Raw genomic sequence first — 18,260 nt, 5'->3', positions numbered from 1 at the left:
ACATTAATCAACATCACAGCACAACACATATTTTCAAGCTTGAAATGACTTCTGAAGCTGTAGAAAGCTTTGAACTTCCTGGAAAAATTTAAATGGAGCAATTGTAATGAATTCATTAATAGCATCTTCCTCAGACTGAGGACTAAATTAACAGCTCAGAGCTTTCTTTACCTGGGTCACAGAAAGTAACCTCTTATCTGAACTAGAAATAGCTAATGGCATGGTTAATAGGAGCAAACAGTTAATGTAAGTTCTCATTTATTTTCAAAAAGGGATATTATCAATACCCTAATCAGAACAAACCCAGGCTGCTTCAGGTTATAGATCCCCCCAAAGCAAAAATACTCTTACTGTAGAACGTATGAACTGTGGTTGGAAAAAGAAAAGATTATAAAAGTAATTCAAGAAGATTAGAGGCAAAACTTGTCACCTCTAGGAAGGCAAGGGCAATGGAAGTGCTCTCAGCGTTCTCGAAGAATAATGGCTTGTTGCAAAGAGCTCTAAGAGGAAAATTCTCTGGATACATATGCTGACATTCCTATTTGGTCTTCCCTGGAGATGGGGGGTGGCGGGGCACAAGTCATTGGACAATAATAAATTAGTCCGTGCAAACTCCTTTTCCTACTTGTGTGTACTGGTGCCTAGAAATAGTAAGTTTGAAGCAACTCACTGACAGTTCTCCAAGAGGTTTGAAAAATTGGATATTGCAGCAACCAACTTCTGTAACCCCTACAAGGCCTTTCTTTCACAAAGAACAATATTTGCCCTGAACAAGAGTACTTGAAGGAAAATGGTTTGAAATATTCTTTCATGTGGGAAGCTCGAGAAGATTTATAAGCACATACCTGACCTTCTCTGAGGAACAGTTTGATTTAATCTCTTTCATATTCTGCCTTTGCAAGAAGCTTCTTTGAAATTTTCTCAGGATGGGTGGAATTTAACTCATGAATAAAATTTTCCTGGCTTACAGACTACTGCTGAGCTTTGAGTTGTTTCAAGAGAAAACAATTTAATGCCTTCTTCCCAAGGGTGAGAGTGAGTCAAGTTTCCCCAACCTCATGATATTAGGGACACCATTCAATACAGCATCAAACCTCAAACGCTGTTTCTTCCACAAAACTCCTGTTTACTACTCCAACCTTGTCTTGTTTCCCTGGTGCTAATGCTCATCCTCTCTCCCTCCATTCCTCCCATATTCCCTCTTTCTCTCTCCCCCATACCAATCATATTGGTTTTTTTCCCCCGTTATTTGAATGAACCAAACATATTTTCACTTTAGTTCCTATGCACTGGGTACTTCTTTTTCTCAGAAAACTCATCTGACCTATTATTTCAAAACCACAGCTTTCCCCTTCATCCAACAGGTCCCTTCAAATCCTTTACACTAAAATTTATTACTTCTAAGGGGACATTCATGATCCTAAAATAAACTAGATCCTTGTAGTATTTCTTTCTTAGGAGCTTACACTTTGCTACACAATTGCATACTTGTTCATTATATGCATTTTTTAATATTTACTATTTTTATAAGTTGATTGGAATGTCTAAAAGGTCTGGAGCCAGATGTGTCTTTTGCATTAATATATCAGCTGCACCTAGCACAGAACCCAGAGAAGTGTAACTAATTAATGTTTGTTGAAGTAATACATGAACAGACTTCCTATTCTATACAGGATTTCTACTCCGTGTTCCATAGCACTTACTTCTAAATGCCTCATTAGGTACTGAGGGTATATGCCTTAGATGATTATTTTCTTCTCATGGCCATTTTCCTTTGTAGACTATTAGTGACACGAGGAGAGTCCATCTTACTGACCCCTCTGTTCCTAACTCCATGTTTTGTGTAGTGGAGACACAATCAATATTTATTGGTTAAAGTCCTTTTTTTTTTTAAGATTTTATTTTTTGAAAGAGAGAGAGAGAGAGCATGAGTGGGAGGGTGGGGAGAGGAAGAAGCAAGCTCCCTGCTGAGCAGGGAGCCTGACGTGGGGCTCGATCCTGGGATCCTAGGACCATGACCTGAGCCAAAGGCAGATGCTTAACCGACTGAGCCACCCAGGAGCCCCTAAAGTTCTATTCTCAAGTCAAACTTAAAATATCTAAAAGATCTGAAGGACTGAGGACCAGGAGAGCCAACGATGTAAGTAAGCTCCGTCTGAATCCAAGTCTGAAGGCAGGAGAAGACTGATTTTGTCCCTTCTCAAAAAAAGGCAGAGAGCATGAATTCTCCCTTACCCTGCCTTCTTGTTCTGTTCAGGCCCCAGTGGATTTAGGGTCATGTAAGATGGAACTCTTATTTTGCTTTCCCAGACTTATATTCAGAAATTGACATTAAAAAAAAGATTTTATTATTTTAGAGTGAAGGAGCACAAATAGAGGGAGGAGCAGAGGGAGAGTGAGGGGGAAAGAATCTCAAGATCTCAAGCAAACTCTGCGCTGAGTGTGGAGCCTGATGAGGGGCTTGATCCCACAACCCTGAGATCATGACCTGAGCTGAAACCAAGAGTCAGACACTTAACTGACTGAGCCACCCAGGTGATCCAAATTGTTGACATTCTTAACCACAATCTTATTTTGACCTACTCCTGGTCCTTTGGTTTGTGTCCTAAATTTAGACACCATTCCTGTCGTCCAGTTCCTATCCAGAGTTCCAACTTCTGTCCCTTGGCTCTAATCTTCTGACCAAACCAAATCATGCAGCTCTCTGAATGTCCCAACGGCATAGGGACTGTGTAAGCCAAGAGATTTCAATGCCTGAGGGCCCTTTGTCTTGGGAAGACTCCCCTTGGGTAGGGCAGAAAAAATGACTTCTCTTGTCCCAACCAGGGTCTTCTGAAAACTGGTGTTTCATCCTGGTCTCTTGTGAATAAGAACTCCCCCCCACTAAAAAAAAAAAAGCCTAACTATAATGCAAAATGCCTCTCAGTATTCAGACTTAAAGAAGTTCACCACAAATATGATTTGTGTTCAGTATTCTCTGTTTAACTCAGTAGGGTCTCTATCCACCCTATCTAGCAGGTTTGAAGGTCTGGACTCATTTTAAAATTGCTACTATCCCTTCTTCTGTACACACACAGGTTCTTATAACCAACAGTCTAGTCACCCTATTAACTGTGTTCAGCTATTCACTCAGTAAGTGTTTGAGGAGCCAGGTACTAGTCAATAGTGATATAGTTGTGGAATAAAATACACAGTCTCTAACCTCAAGAAGTTAGGGTTGACTTAGAAGGCTAACATTAAAACATTATTATAAACATTTATAATTATGCCACAATGACAATATATAGGAAGAAAATTGAATAGGAATACATGAGATAGTATCACAAAGGGCTCTAATTTAGAAAAGTACGTCAGGAGCACCTGGGTGGCTCAGTCAGTTAAGCACCTGACTTCAGCTCAGATCATGATGTTAGGGTCCTGGGATCAAGCCCCACATGGTGCTTCCTGCTCAGTAGGGAGTATTCTTGTCCCTCTGCCCCTCAGCCTGCTCATGCTCTCTCTCTCTCTCAAATAAAATCCTAAAAAAAGTGCATCAGAAAAGATTCTTGACTGACAATCAGCCCCTCAGTGTATCGAACTCTGATTCACAGCCCAATAAAACTAAAGAAAGTTAATTTATAAAAAAATTTAAGCCTCTGGACTTCTGTGGAAGATCACAGAATAGTAAGATCCTAAGCTCACCTTGTCCCATGGATACAACTAGGTAACCACCACATTAGTGTTAATAATGCCAAGACCAGCAAAGCAGACTCTCCACAGCTAAATGCAGAGAAGAGGCCACATAGAAGAGGGTAGGAAGGATAGAAATGTGTTAGGGAACTAAACAAACTCATTGGACCACCCGTGGGAGGGAGAGACATCACAGGTGCAGAGACAGGAGAGAAGCAGACCCTCACATCGAGTACCTCAGGCACGGAAAACCCACACAGGGAAGACAAATCCCCAAATAGGGGCCCAATTTTGTGTGTGCTTATAATCAGCAGGGCTTAACACCTGGAACTTTAAAAATTAGCAGGCTCAACTCTGGGAGGGTCAAGAGGGAGATAGGAAACTGAGTCCTTGTCCTTAAAGAGAGAGCACTGTAAACAGTCCTGCTGAGATACAGCATAGAAGCAGCAATTTGAAAAGTGCTGGGGGTATGTGAGAAGATTTATTTACAAATCTCAGACCACGTTCTGGAGGGCCAGAGACCTTTAGGAGACTTTCCCAGCAACAAAGGAGCTGGGAAGTACCTTTCCTTCTCCAAGCCCCCAGCCTAGATACACGGAACCTGTGGCAGCCAGTACAGCACCAGTAGTCTCCACCTAACTTGGTAACAGCTCCTGCTGTCCCAGCATTTTCCTGCTGACAGGCCCCCTCCAGCCAGACCTCACCTCCAGGTCTCCTTCCATAGCAAACTTTGCTTGCTAACAGTGCATATCTTGCCCCCCCTCCCCCAGTTCTTCTGCAGACTCACCCCCTCCAATCCTGTTGGCCTTGGTCCCAGCGGCCACGGGACACTTCTGCAATAGACTGACACGGACATTGTTGTCACTGCGCACCCCACCCCTGTGCCCTCCATCTCCTGCTGGCTTGCCACCTCTAGCCCTGAAGCAGGAGTTTTCTAAAGTATCTCCAGGTCTCCTTCCACAATAACCTGCACAGACTTTGCTAACACTGCATGCCCTGCCCTCATATCATTGTGTGGACCTGCCCCCTCCAATATAGCCCATCCAAAGCCTTGACACAAGCCTAGCAGTGTCCAAGCAGCCCCCAAAAATACCAGCACCACAACAAAGTGACTCCTGCTTAGGGATAGTGAAGGATAACCACACACACAAGTCCAATTGCAGCCCCAGCAATGGGCTTGGGACAGAGACCTGGTCTGACTACAGGCCCCACCCACAAACGAAAGTTTCTCAGGGTGACAACACAAAGAAAGCAGCCTGCATTTCTGTGCTACTGCATATCTAACAAATGCCTAGTCTGACTTAAGTCCAAGGTAGCCCCAAGCTGGCCCACTAATGTCACAGGGACTAAACCCTGCCCAAAACAATCAAAGAGAGCCATTTAAGACATGAAGGTAAAATAAATGAAATTTAAAACATTACTATAGAGGCATAGGAGTAGATTTGAATTGGCCAAATAATTTGTGAAATTAAAGAGATTCTGATAGAGATTATTCACACCAAAGAACAGAGAGGAAAAACAAATGAAAAAAAATTAGTGTCTCAGAGACACCACCATCAAGAACACTAATTTGTATATAAAGGGAGTGGAAGGAGACGAGAGAGAAAGGGTAATTCAAAATAGTTTTTTAAAGTAATAATCATAGTAAACTATCCAAATAAGAATTATTTTATAAAGAAATACCTATACATCCGGGAAGCTCAAAAAAAAAAAAAAAAAAAAAAAACCTCCAAAAAAGATAAACACAAAGAGATCTACAAACAGATACCTTATAGTAAAAATGCTGACAGTCAAATATAAAGAGAAAATCTTGAAAGTAGCAACTGAAAAATGACTCATCATTTACAGAGGAACTCCAATAAGATTAACAGCTGACTTCTTTAGCAGAAATAATAGAGGCCGGAATGTGGTGGATAATAAGTTGCTGTGTTCTCTAAAGTCACAATGAACATCAAATTAATAAATGTTTAAGTATACCTCCTAGAAGAAATACAGGTTTATGTTTTTATGAAGCTCTGGTCACAACATTTTTATTAACTAAAATATAATTTGCATTATCCATTTGCCACCATCCTTACAAAATAAGGTGACAAAACTCGCTTTTTCATATAACTATTTCCCTGAATAGTGCAAAGTAGGTAGTTTTTTAATTCCTGACTTTTGATTTGGCATAGAATTAGTTATGACACCAAAAAGCACAAAAAAAAGGAGATAAATTGATCTTAATTAAAATAAAAAAGTAATGTTGTATTTCAAAGGGTACTAAGAAAGTAGCAACACAACCCATAAAATGAGAGAAAATGTTTGCAAACTGCATATCTGATAAGGGACTTGTATCTGGAATATGTAAAGAACACTTACACCTAAATAATAAAAAGCTAACTCCATTAAAAATGGGCAAAGGATGTGAATAGATATTTCTCCAAGGAACATATACAAATGGCCAATTTAACTTCTAGGTATATATCCAAGAGAAAAGAAAACATATGCATATGCAAAAGCTTGTACACGAATACAGCAGCATTTTTCATAATAGCCAAAAGATGGAAACATCCTAAATGTTGATCGATAGACAAATGGGCAAACAAAACGTGCTGTATTAACACAATGGATTATGATACAGTTATAAAAATGAAATAATATACCACAACATGAATGAACCTTGAAAACATTATAGTAAGTAAGAAAAGCTGGCTACAAAGCCCACATACTCTATGTTTCTATTGATATGAAAGTCCAGAATAGGAAAAGCTATTGAGACAGAAAGAAGGTTAGTTGTTGCTTAAGGCTGGGGTGGAGGTGGGAATATAAGGATTGCACATATATGTGAATATACTAAAAAAGATTGAATTATATACTAAGTAGGTGAGCTATATCTTAAGTGAATTATATTTCAATAAAGCTATCTTTTTGAAAAGAAAAGACATCTCTAAGGAAGAGACCTGGATACTAAGTCCTCAATGATGAGTCTTGGTGGAGTGTGAAAAGAAGTAGAAGAATTACAGGAAGAAAAGCTAAAGCAAAGGCCCTGAGGTCTGAAGAGATTCACTACATTCATAGAACTAATGATAAAATTGATAAAATGAGGTAAAAGGGTATGAAGTGGCAGAAAATGAGAAAAATAGACATGCATTTGATAGAAAATAAGCAGGAATTTGATACCCATATGAAGGATTTTAGGCTCATCCCTAAGTCAAATGAGAATATACTGAAAAAACTCTAAGCAGGAAAGAGAGATGATATGACTTTTCGAAAATATTCTGGGACAGTTTTGTGGAAAATGGATTGGAGATGTTGAGTGAATGTGGGCACATTGGTTAGAAATCTGTACTGAATCATACCTTTGGAATTTTTTGAATACAGAAGTTTCCCAACATCTTTTGTGTAGTTATGGGAATGGGAAGGCTCCTCATTTCCAACAACTTAGGGACAGCAGGACTGATGAAAAATTTAAGGAGGAATTCACTCTTAGAATCATGTTAGTATAGGGTTGGGACTTGCAAGACCTTGAGAATGAGTGTCTCCTTAAATTTAAAATTTTGCACCCTCTGTACTTTGCTTACAGTGCCCTCCTCCCAGCCCTGATGAGAAGCTTAAGGGTTTGATCCAGAAGAAAATCTACTTCCTATCAGATTAGTGAACAGAAGCATGTTTCCCAAGTTCTCTCAGATTGGTGACATATAAAATGGGATTCAAGTTATCTACTTCATAGAGTGGTTCTGGTGATTAATTTTATGATTACAACTATGAAGTCCCTACACCAAAACGCCAAAGGATTCAAGAAGCACTCAGTTACTAAAGTATTTTTCAAACATTTTAAAAAATAATTATGTAGCTCCCCTGGTTTTAAAAAAAAGTTTCAAAATAGACTTTTAGAGGATGAGCTCCTTTAAATTGAGACATACATATATACTTTAATTAATTACCACTTGGCCCAAATTTATATCTCCAGTCTTACTTCTTTATATTGTAATTTCCCATGAGGCTCAGGCAAATTGCAGTTCTTACCCTTCTCATTTAATTTGGGAAACTTACAAGCAATGTATCTAGGTAAAATAATAATAAAATCCTAAATATATGAGGCAATTAAAAATGTGTTATAAAACTGTACCATTAATTACTTCTATTATAAGTAAGGCAGAAATAATCACTATGAGTAAGTGAGGGTTTTCAATGGAGCCAAGGTTGCCATGAGTCCCTAATCTGCTCATAGATTCCAGTCTTCCCTCTACCTGATTTAAAGGCAGGTTCAGACTCTCAACATGCATCTCAGCTTGGTATAAGTCATTAATTTTGCTTTCCAGATATGCCTAAGGATGAGTCCTGCTATTTCTGAATACCAGTGGATTTCCTAAACAAGTTTGCCAGGTATTTGTGTGCAAAATGAAAACCCAGCCATCATGAAGAAACTGTGTGGCTTTGAGATTCCCATCACAAATAAATAGATAGATATTAAATATATAAATAAATATCCAAAGGTTTTTAAAAATGTTTTAGTGAAAACCTACACTTTCTTTCTCTTTCCCTAGTCACTGATTCACAAATAAGATGGCTTCTAATTTTCTACAGTTCACTCTTCTCTAATTACAGGCATGACAGTTATTTTTCTGCTTCTATTTTTGTTGGCATGACTTTCCAATTCTTCATTTAGAAACATGGAATTCATATAACTAACCAAACTCTACGGTTTTTAAACTGCAATTATTGTTCTTTCCTGCAGAGGCATTACACTTGGCGATCACCTCCCTGAGATCTGAATGCAACAAATACATATGTACTTTAAAGGGTACATTTTTTTTCTGTTATCCAGGAAAGAAAAAAAAAAACCCTGTAAAATACATCAATATTTGAAAATAGTTTTGATCATGTAACACAGGTTCATATGTTTATTGTCTTTTCTCAATGAAATGAAATTGATGTAAAACAAACTTTGTTTCTCAGAGTCCAGGCTGTTGAATAAGATTTGGAAACAGTGTTTCATATTTGAAGAAATAGTTCAGCTTTTTCAACAGAGAAAATGTACTTTCTTCCCTGCACAGAAACTGGCTGGAAAGTCACAACTGTTGGTGGAGTCCTGAGATGCCTCCCTTATTTCAGCATGAACTCCTTTTTTTTTAAACCAACTCAGAGGAAATTATTTTTCTTTGTAAGCCTATCATGAATGAGACATGCAATTTTAAGTGAATGGCAGAATAAATGATAAATACAGTAACAACATAAACATGGTTGAACATTCACCATTATTGTCATACACTATTGAACACATTATTAGTTCCTTTTGATTTCATAACAATCCCTGCTCATTTCTCTAGTCTCGTTTTCCTCCTCAGTCATTACTTGCTAACCACAGGAGACTTCTTTAACTTCCTAATACATACTTTGTTCTTTCCCATCAGTAGAAACTTGCCCAAATTGTTTTTAATTTATCTAGAGCTTCTTTCTCCATATCACATACCTCCTCCCATTTCTTTATGTAGTGATTTCCTACTTCATTTCTACTCATTCTTCTGTGTTTTTTGAAACATCCTTGCCTTAGAAAAGATTGAGTGTATTTGTCACACCTATTTGTAAACTCACCCCCTCATTTCTGTTGTACATTTCTAATTATTGTGCAATATCTCTTCTCCCTGATAGAGTGCAAACTTCCCAAGGCAGAGACAGCATCTGTTTTAGAGTTCTCTCCCCCCTTCTTCTGCTTCAACTGGTTAAAATCCAAAAGACCTTAATGTCTGCTGGAAAGAAAAAAAAGAATCCTTTCAAAGTTTTTAATCTGTTAGTTATGGCTCCTGGATTTGTGTAAATATGGAGTATTTTTAAAGAGTTTTTAGGTATTAAAGGAAGATATATGTTGAATAAACCTGTGCTGTAAAATATTATATTTAGGCTATCCAGTATCTTCTATAAAAACAGAATGAGAAATATCTGAGTTTAGAACTGTTAAAAATAGTTAAAACTTGGACTAAATTACTTGAATTAGTAAGAACTGTTATATATAGCATATACATTTTTGCATTGGTTCTTAGGTTTCTCATAGGTTGGTTTTATGCCTCATACCAAAAGCTTCCCTAAGCTTATTATTATGAAAATCTTGGTTTTTGTCCCCCTCCCACCCCAGTTTTCATTTTTGCTTTGCTTGAAGGTTTTTCATTATCAATTTGGGGAAGGATTGCATTGCTTTGGCATCTTACATTTTTTTGTTCCCTCAAATCCTCTTTGCAAATTCTTGAGAAAACATTCTAATACGTACAAATCCATAGGAAAGAAAAACTACATATATGCACAGAACATGTACTTGAATATAAAGAGATATTTTGTGTAATTTCTCGTTGTGTCTTATGCAGTACCTCATATGGTGTCTGTCATGTAGATGTTGCTCAATTACTTTACTAAAAACAGAAAGTTATTACATTGGTACAATGCATTTAGATATGAAAAATGAGGGAGAGAAAGATGAATGTTCCTTGTTACAGAAATGGCATAGGGAAATCTGCATCACACTACTTGAGGTTTTCTAAAACCCAATAGGGGAAGGTGTTATGCTTATGGGCTTTCAGTCAGATGGCCTTGGTTACAAACACAGCTCTGTCACTCACTAATTCTGAGATCTTTGCTAATCTCTTAATTTTCTTAAGCTCTCCAAGCCTCTACTCCCTAACCTGTAGAATTAAGATAACAGCATCTGCAAAGCACATTCAAGAATTCATTAAAAAAAAAAAAAGTTTATGAAATACCTACTATGTGTCAGGGATTATCAAAGCGTTTTTATGCATTAGTCATTTAATCCTTTTGATAGTACTATTAATTTGTTACTATCCATTTTATATATGAAGGGAACTGAGGCTTAGAGAAATTAAGCAATTTGCTATGATAAGCAATAAATGGCTTGAGACCACCTCCTGCTCAATTTTATAGCAAACATACTAAGTCTCAGGGCTTTGATGAAATCTCTCTCTCCTTAGTAGTTTTTACTTTATCTTGTCATACTATTGAGACTTATCTTTATTAATATTTTATAGACATTGCTAAAACAGTATATCATATAGTAGGTGGAGTAATAATCTAATAATCTCTTAACCTGGTGGCAATTCACAATGAGAGGGGGGAAATTCACACAGTTTACACCTCCAGATAAAAATCTCTATGCCAGCATTATTCAGAGGTGAAGGTTAATACAATAGCCTGTGGAACTAATTGAACATAATTTGTTCAAAATTTCTCCATAACTTGTTATAATTATCTCACCATGAGATAACATATGGTATTGTAAAGAAAAGTAGCAATAATTCCTTTGTATTTTTCTTGGATTTTTATTTTAAACATTCCTGTTCAAAAAGCTTTATCTTTTCTTCAGTTACTAGTTGAGCAAAATATTGACAACACTTTGGGGAAAATGAGGATGTGAAACTCAGATTTTAAATATTGCCAATGTTTTTCATTTTGAATTTACCCCCCAAATTGGTTGTTTAAGTATAAAGTGTATATACAATATAAATAATTCAAACAGAGAAATAATATATACAGTCTTATCACATAAAGAAAAATTGCTAACATTTTGTTGTTTTTTTTTTCATATATATGACAGATTTTAAAAATGAGATAACACCATTTACTTTTCATCTCACTAAATTATATATTAATGTTGCTACTGTTATTATCAAAGGCTGCATGTCACTTCGTTATCTAACCAGAACCATGTTGGTGGCATCTAGACTATTTTGGTACTTCAGCATCTTTGATTTGTATTTACTTTATTTCTGGTAAGTACCCCAAGGCCTCTTACATCTCTTTGGTCAATTGCATGAACACTATTAACCTAATCACTGGCATGAAGAATAAGATTATGGTGGTTGAGACTTGGGAAGATGGCAAATTAGGAGGATCCTGACTCACCTCCACCCACAGACACAGCAAGACTACAACTACATACAGTGCAACTCACTTTGAAAACAGTCTAAAGATGAGCAAAACAGCTCTTTTGCAGTTGGAGATATAAACAAAAAGCCATATCAAGGATAGGAGAGGCAGAGACACAGCTGGGAACCAAATCCCTAGTACAGGAACCCATAGTAGATGTTTCCTGGGCACAAATATTATCCCTGAGGAGCAAAGAGATCAAGCCCCACACTGACTCCCCACCTTGGGGATGTACACCAGGAAGATGAGCTCCAATAATGGCTGGGTTTGAAAATCAGTAGGGCTGAACTCTATGAAATCCAGAGAGCTATAGGGAACTGAGAATCTGTATACAATCTTACTCACCAGGAGACCAAGCACAGAAACAGAAGTCTGAAAAATGCCTGGATTATATGTGGAGATCTATTGAATAATTTTTAAACCTATACCAGAGGGGTAGGGATCTGTAGGAACTTTCTCCAGGAAAGGAAATGCTAGGAGGTACCATATTTGTTGTGCTCCCTTCAGCCTTGTCCTGATGCTGGTGAGAGACAGTTCTGGCACTTTCTGTCTGCCTTTTAGCACCACTTGCTCTGCCCAGCAATTCACCTGTGGATCCACCCCACCCAACATGCCTGTCCTGGCAGGCACCCCTCTATCTAAAGCAGCTCCTACCCTGCTACACTCAGCAGGCAGGCTTGGTCAGGAACAGCGTTCCCCCAAAGAGACTACTATTCCACCTAATTGGTGGACATCCCCAGCCAGAACCAGTACTCCTCCAAAGCAATCCCTGCCATGGTGAGGGGAATGACTCCACCTACCAGCAAGCGTGCAGCAACTGGAGCCAGATCTCTCAGCCAGCCCCACCAATGTGCCCTCAGCAGTTATGGCTGAGTCACAACAGGAAGGTGCCTACAGCCCACACAAGGGGCACCACTGGAACGTCTGGTTCAGCTCGACCCCACAGTACATCTTCTACACACGGCCACTACTTTCAAGACTGAGAGACTCAGCTGACCTAACACATAGAAATAATCACAGAGAGTCAGACAAAATGAGGAAACAGATGAATATGTTCCAAACAGAAAAGACAAAACGTCAGAAAAAAGAACTAAATGAAATAATCTACCCAATTAAGAATTCAAAATAGAGGTTATAACGATGCTTACTGGAATTGAGAAATAGTAAATGAACTCAGTGAGAATCTCAACAAAGAGACAGACAATAGAAAAATGAACCAATCAGAGGTAAAGAATACAGTAACCTATATATCAATCAGAGAAAGACATGTATCATATGATCCCACTGATATGAGGAATTCTTAATCTCAGGAAATAAACTGAGGGTTGCTGGAGTGGTGGGAGGTGGGAGGGATGGGGTGGCTGGGTGATAGACATTGGAGAGGGTATGTGCTATGGTGAGCTCTGTGAACTGTGTAAGACCGTTGAATCACAGACCTGTACCTCTGAAACAAATAATACATTATATGTTAAAAAAAAAAATGATAGTAGGAAGGGAGAAATGAAGGGGGGGAAATCGGTGGGGGAGACGAACCATGAGAGACTATGGATTCTGAAAAACAAACAGGGTTCTAGAGGGGAGGGGTGTGGGGGGATGGGTTAGCCTCGTGATGGGTATTAAAGAGGGCACGTACTGAATGGAGCACTGGGTGTTATACACAAACAATGAATCATGGAACACTACATCAAAAACTAATGTTGTAATGTATGGTGATTAACATAATAAAATTAAAAAAAAAGAATACAGGAACCTAAATGAAAAAAAAAATATGCTAGACAGTATAAAAAAACAGTAGAGGAAGCACAAAAATGAATTAGCAATCTGGAAGGCAGAGTAGTAGAAATAATCCAAACTCAAAAAAATAATTTAAAAATGAAGATAGGTAAGACACTTCTAGAACAACATTACGCATACTGACATTTGTATTATAAGGGTCCCAGAAAGAGAAGAGAGGAAGGAAAGAGCTGAGAACTTCCCTACCCTAGAGAAGGAAAATGATGTTCAGTTCCTAGAAGCACAGAAAGCCCCCAAGAGGATGAACCCAAGGAGGTCCACAGTAAGACATATAATAATTAAAATGACAAAAAATAAAGAATCTTGAAAGCAGCAATAGAAAAGCAACTGTTTATGTATAAGCAAAACTCCATATGGCTACCACCTGATATTTCAACAGAAACTATGCATGCCAGAAGGGAGTGACATGATATATTCAAGTGCTGAAAGAAAAAACAAAAAAAACCCCCAAAAAACAAAAACAATAACAAAAAACACTACAGCCAAGAATACTCCACCCAGCAAGGCTACCATTAAGAATTGAAGAGAAAGTTTCCCAGACAAACAAAAGTTAAAGGAATTCATTGCCACTAAATTGGCCTTATAAGAAATGTTAAAGGGACTTCCTTGAGCAAAAAGGAAAAGATCGTAACTAGAAGAAAATTATGAAAGGAAAAAAAAATCTTCATTGGTAAAAGCAAACATACAGTAAAGGAAGTAGATCAACCACTTATAAAGCTAGTATGAAGGCTAAAAGACAAAGGTAGTAAAATCAATTTTATCTATAATTAGTAGCTAAGGGATACACAAACTAAAAAGATGTAAAATTTAATGTCATACACATAAAACATGGAGGGGCGAGTAAAAATGTAGTGCTTTTTTTTTTTTTAAGATTTTATTTATTTGACAGAGAGAGACACAGCGAGAGCGGGAGCACAAGCAGGGGGAGTGAGAGAGGGAGAAGCAGGCTTCCCACTGAGCAGGGAGTGGGATGCGGGGCTGGATGCAGGGCTTGATCCAGGACCCTGGGATTATGACCTGAGCTGAAGGCAGATGCTTAATGACTGAGCCACTCAGGCACCCCAAAATGTAGTGCTTTTAGAATGTGTTTGAATTTAAGTGGCCATAAAAACTTTAAGCAGACTTCTATATACATAAGATGTTATATATAAACCTCATGGTAATCATAAGACAAAAGCCTGTAATAGATAGAAAAAAGAAAATAAAGAGAAAGAAATCCAAGCACAATAAAGAAAGTCATTAAATCACAAGGGAAAAGAGAAAGAGAAAAAGAAAGGAACAGAGAACTGCAAAAACTAAAAAACAATTATCAAAATGACATTAAGTACATACCTATCAATAATTTCTTTAAATGTAAATGGACTAAATGCTTCAATCGAATGACATAGTGACTGAATGGATTAAAAAAAAAAAAGACACATTTATATGCTGACTACAAAAGACTCACTTTTGACCTAAAGACACATACAGACTGAAAGTGGAGGGATGGAAAAAAATATTCCATGTGAATGGAAGAAAAACAAAACAAAGCATGGTAGCAATAGTTATATCAGATAAAATAGACTTTAAAACAAGGACTAACAGGAAAAAAAGAAGGACATTACATAATGATGAAGGGAACAATGCAAAGAAGGATATAACAATTGTAAATATCTATGTGCCCTATATATAATATATATGTAATATATATATTATAAAGTATATTAACAGACATAAAGGGAGAAATTAACAGTAATATAATAGTAATATAATAATAGTATAATAATAGTAGGGGACTTTACCCCTTTACATCAATGGCTGGATCATCCCACAGAAAATCAATAAGAAAACAGTGCTTTTGGAATAATACATTAGACCATATGGACTGAACTGATAAATACAGAATATTCCATCCCAAAACAGCAGAATACACATTCTTTCCAAGTGCACAGGGGTCATTCTCTAGGATAGATCACATGTTAGGCCACAAGACAAGTCCCAATAAATTTAAGAGGATTAAAATCATATCAAGCATCTTTTCCTACCACAGCATATCAAAGAGGAAATTTAAAAAAGATCTTGAGATAAATGAAAACAGAAATGCAAAAATTTTTGGAACACAGCAGAAGCAATTCTAGGAGGGAAGTTGATAGTGATTCAGGCCTACATCAAGAAACAAGAAAAATCTCAAACAAATAAATAATCTAACCTTTCAACCAAAGGAAATAGAAAAAAACAAAGCTCAAAGGTAACAGGAAAATGGACATAAAGATCAGAGCAGAAATAAATAAAATATAGGCTAAAAAACAATAGAAAAGATTAATGAAATTAAATCCAGATATTTGAAAGATGAACAAAACTTATAAATATTTATCCAAGCTAATTAAGAAAAAAACAAACGAGAGGACTCAAATAAATAAAATAAGAAAATGAAAGAGAAGTTATAACTGACACCACAAAAGATTATGAGACTACTCCAAAAAATTATATGCCAGTATATTGGACAATTTAGAAGAATTGAATAAATTCCTAGAAACATAGAATCTTCCAAGACTTAATCAGAAAGAAATATAAAACAAACAGCCTGAATATTAGTAATGAAATTGCATCAATAATCAAAAACCAAAAGTCCAGGACCAGATGGCTTCCCAGGTGAATTCTACCAAACATTTAAAGAATTAATATCTATGCTTCTCAAATTATTTCAAAAAAATGAAGAGGAAGGAATGCTTCCAAATTCATTCTTTGAGGACAGCATTACTCTGACACCAAAACCAGACAAAGACAACATACACACAAAGAGAAAATTAGCACCCTAGTCCAAGAGAGTACGTGAAGTCACCTGGTGTGTCATGCCTAAGATCCCAATTCTGAAGACTATCACTGGACCTGAAATTGGGAGTTGTGGGTGCAGCAACTCAAAGAGGACTACCAATCTTATATTCAGTATGTGGATAATAATAAGAAAGTGAACAATGTTTGCTTTTGACAGGAGTACAACAAGGAAGGGACTTGGTATTTGGAAAATGCTGTTACACTCATGGTTCTAAATATGTGTTTGACATCAAATTTGACATTCCTACCATATATCCATTCCACTAGTGCTTCAGAAATTGCAGTCCCTGAGCTGGATGAAAAAACAACCTGAGCTGGATGGAAAAACAAGAAAGATGTACAGGGGTGGCAAAATATATCCCACTGATCACTTTAAGCCATTGTGGGCCAGAAATGTGCCCAAGTTTGAACTAGCTCACCTCGTGGCTCTGGGGCTGGGTACATAACTGGCGGTACAAATCCCTGATTGGATTCAGAAGGGCATGATGCAGCATAAAGAGAAATGCAACCAGTGAAGGATCAAGCCACTGAGGCAGGACAGAGAGACTTTTGATGGGCTACATTTCTGTTTTCTGTGCATCACTCTTCTAATCTAAATGCTTCCCCACACCTCTTTGCCCATAATTGTTACTAAGTAGCCACAGCAGGCATTGCTTAAAAACACCACCACATTGTTGCTACTGAATTTCAAGGCTACTCCTGGAGAGGAAAGACTTGGGCTTTGGAAAGCCAAAAGTCAATCTATATCCCTTCCCCAGGTGGAGCAATGTGAGATCCCAGAGAAATCGGGTGTGCTGAAAAAGGGTACATTGTCTTTTTGGTTTCTTGAGATAACTCATCAATAAAAACCACTTCTTCTGGTGGAGGGAGGGAGGGAGGGAAGAAAGAAGGTAGGAAATTACAGGCCAATATTCCTGATGAACATAGATGTACAAATTTTTGACAAAATATTAGCAAACCGAATTCACCAATACATTAAAAGAATAATTCACCACAATCAAGTTGGATTTATTCCAGGGATGAAGGATGGTTTACTATTTGGAAGTCAATCTACATGATACATCATACAACAAAATGAACAGTAGAAATCATATAATGGTCTCAATAGATGTAGAAGAAGCACTTGACAAAATTCAACACCCATTCTGATTAAAAAACTCTCAACAAATTGTGTTTAGAGGGAACATACCTCAGCATAATAAGGGCCACATATGACAAACCCACAACTAACATACCCAATGGCAAGAAGCCTAAAGTTTTTTTCTCTAAGATTAAGAACAAGACAGGGATGTCCACTCTTGTCACTTTAATTCAACACAGTACTGAAAGGTTTAGGCACAACAGTCAGACAAGTAAAAGAAATAAAAGACATCCAAATTGGTAAGAAGTAAAACTGTCACTATTTGCAGATGACATGACACTTAATATAGAAAACCTGAAAGACTCCACTGAAAAACTATTAGAACTAATACATTCAGTAAAGTTGTAGGATGCAGAATTACTATACAGAAATTTGTTGTGTTTCTATATACTAATAACAAACTAGCAGAAAGAGAAATTAAGAAAGCAATCTCTTTTACAATTGTGTCAAAAGAATAAAATACCTATGAATATATTTAACCAAGGAAGTGAAAGACTTATATTCTTAAAAACTATGACAATGGTGAAAGAAACTGAAGATAGCACACACAAAAAAGGAAAGATATGCCATGCTCAAGATTTGGAAGAATTAATATTCTTTAAATATCAACACTACCCAAAACTATCTACAGATTTGATGCAATCCCTATCAAAATACCAATAGTTTTTTTCACAGAACTATAATAGTTCTGAAATTTGTATGGAACCACAGAAGACCCCAAATACCAAAGTAATCTTGAGAAAGAACAAAGCTGGAGGTATTATCATCCCAGATTTCAAACTATATTACAAAGGTATAGTAATCAAAATAGTATGATACTGGTATAAAAATAGACACAAATCTGTGGAATAGAGAGCCTGGAAATAAATTTACACTTATATGGTTAATTTATGTCACAGGAGGCAAGAAACATAAGAACATATAACGA

At 37.1% G+C, this 18,260-nt stretch overlaps 1 pseudogene; it reads left to right on the top strand.

The window, feature by feature from the left end:
- The first annotated feature begins 16,208 nt into the window (after positions 1-16,208).
- Positions 16,209-16,706, top strand: LOC123845553 (ubiquitin-fold modifier-conjugating enzyme 1-like; annotated as a pseudogene).
- Positions 16,707-18,260: the final 1,554 nt, after the last annotated feature.

Source organism: Mirounga angustirostris, unplaced genomic scaffold, assembly GCF_029215605.1.
Source record: "Mirounga angustirostris isolate CCGP_5_RB_7025 unplaced genomic scaffold, mMirAng1.0.hap1 SCAF_6, whole genome shotgun sequence".
Lineage (NCBI taxonomy): Eukaryota > Metazoa > Chordata > Mammalia > Carnivora > Phocidae > Mirounga > Mirounga angustirostris.
The sequence above is the reverse complement of the archived record's forward strand: the minus strand, read 5'-3'. Positions and strand labels throughout refer to the sequence as shown.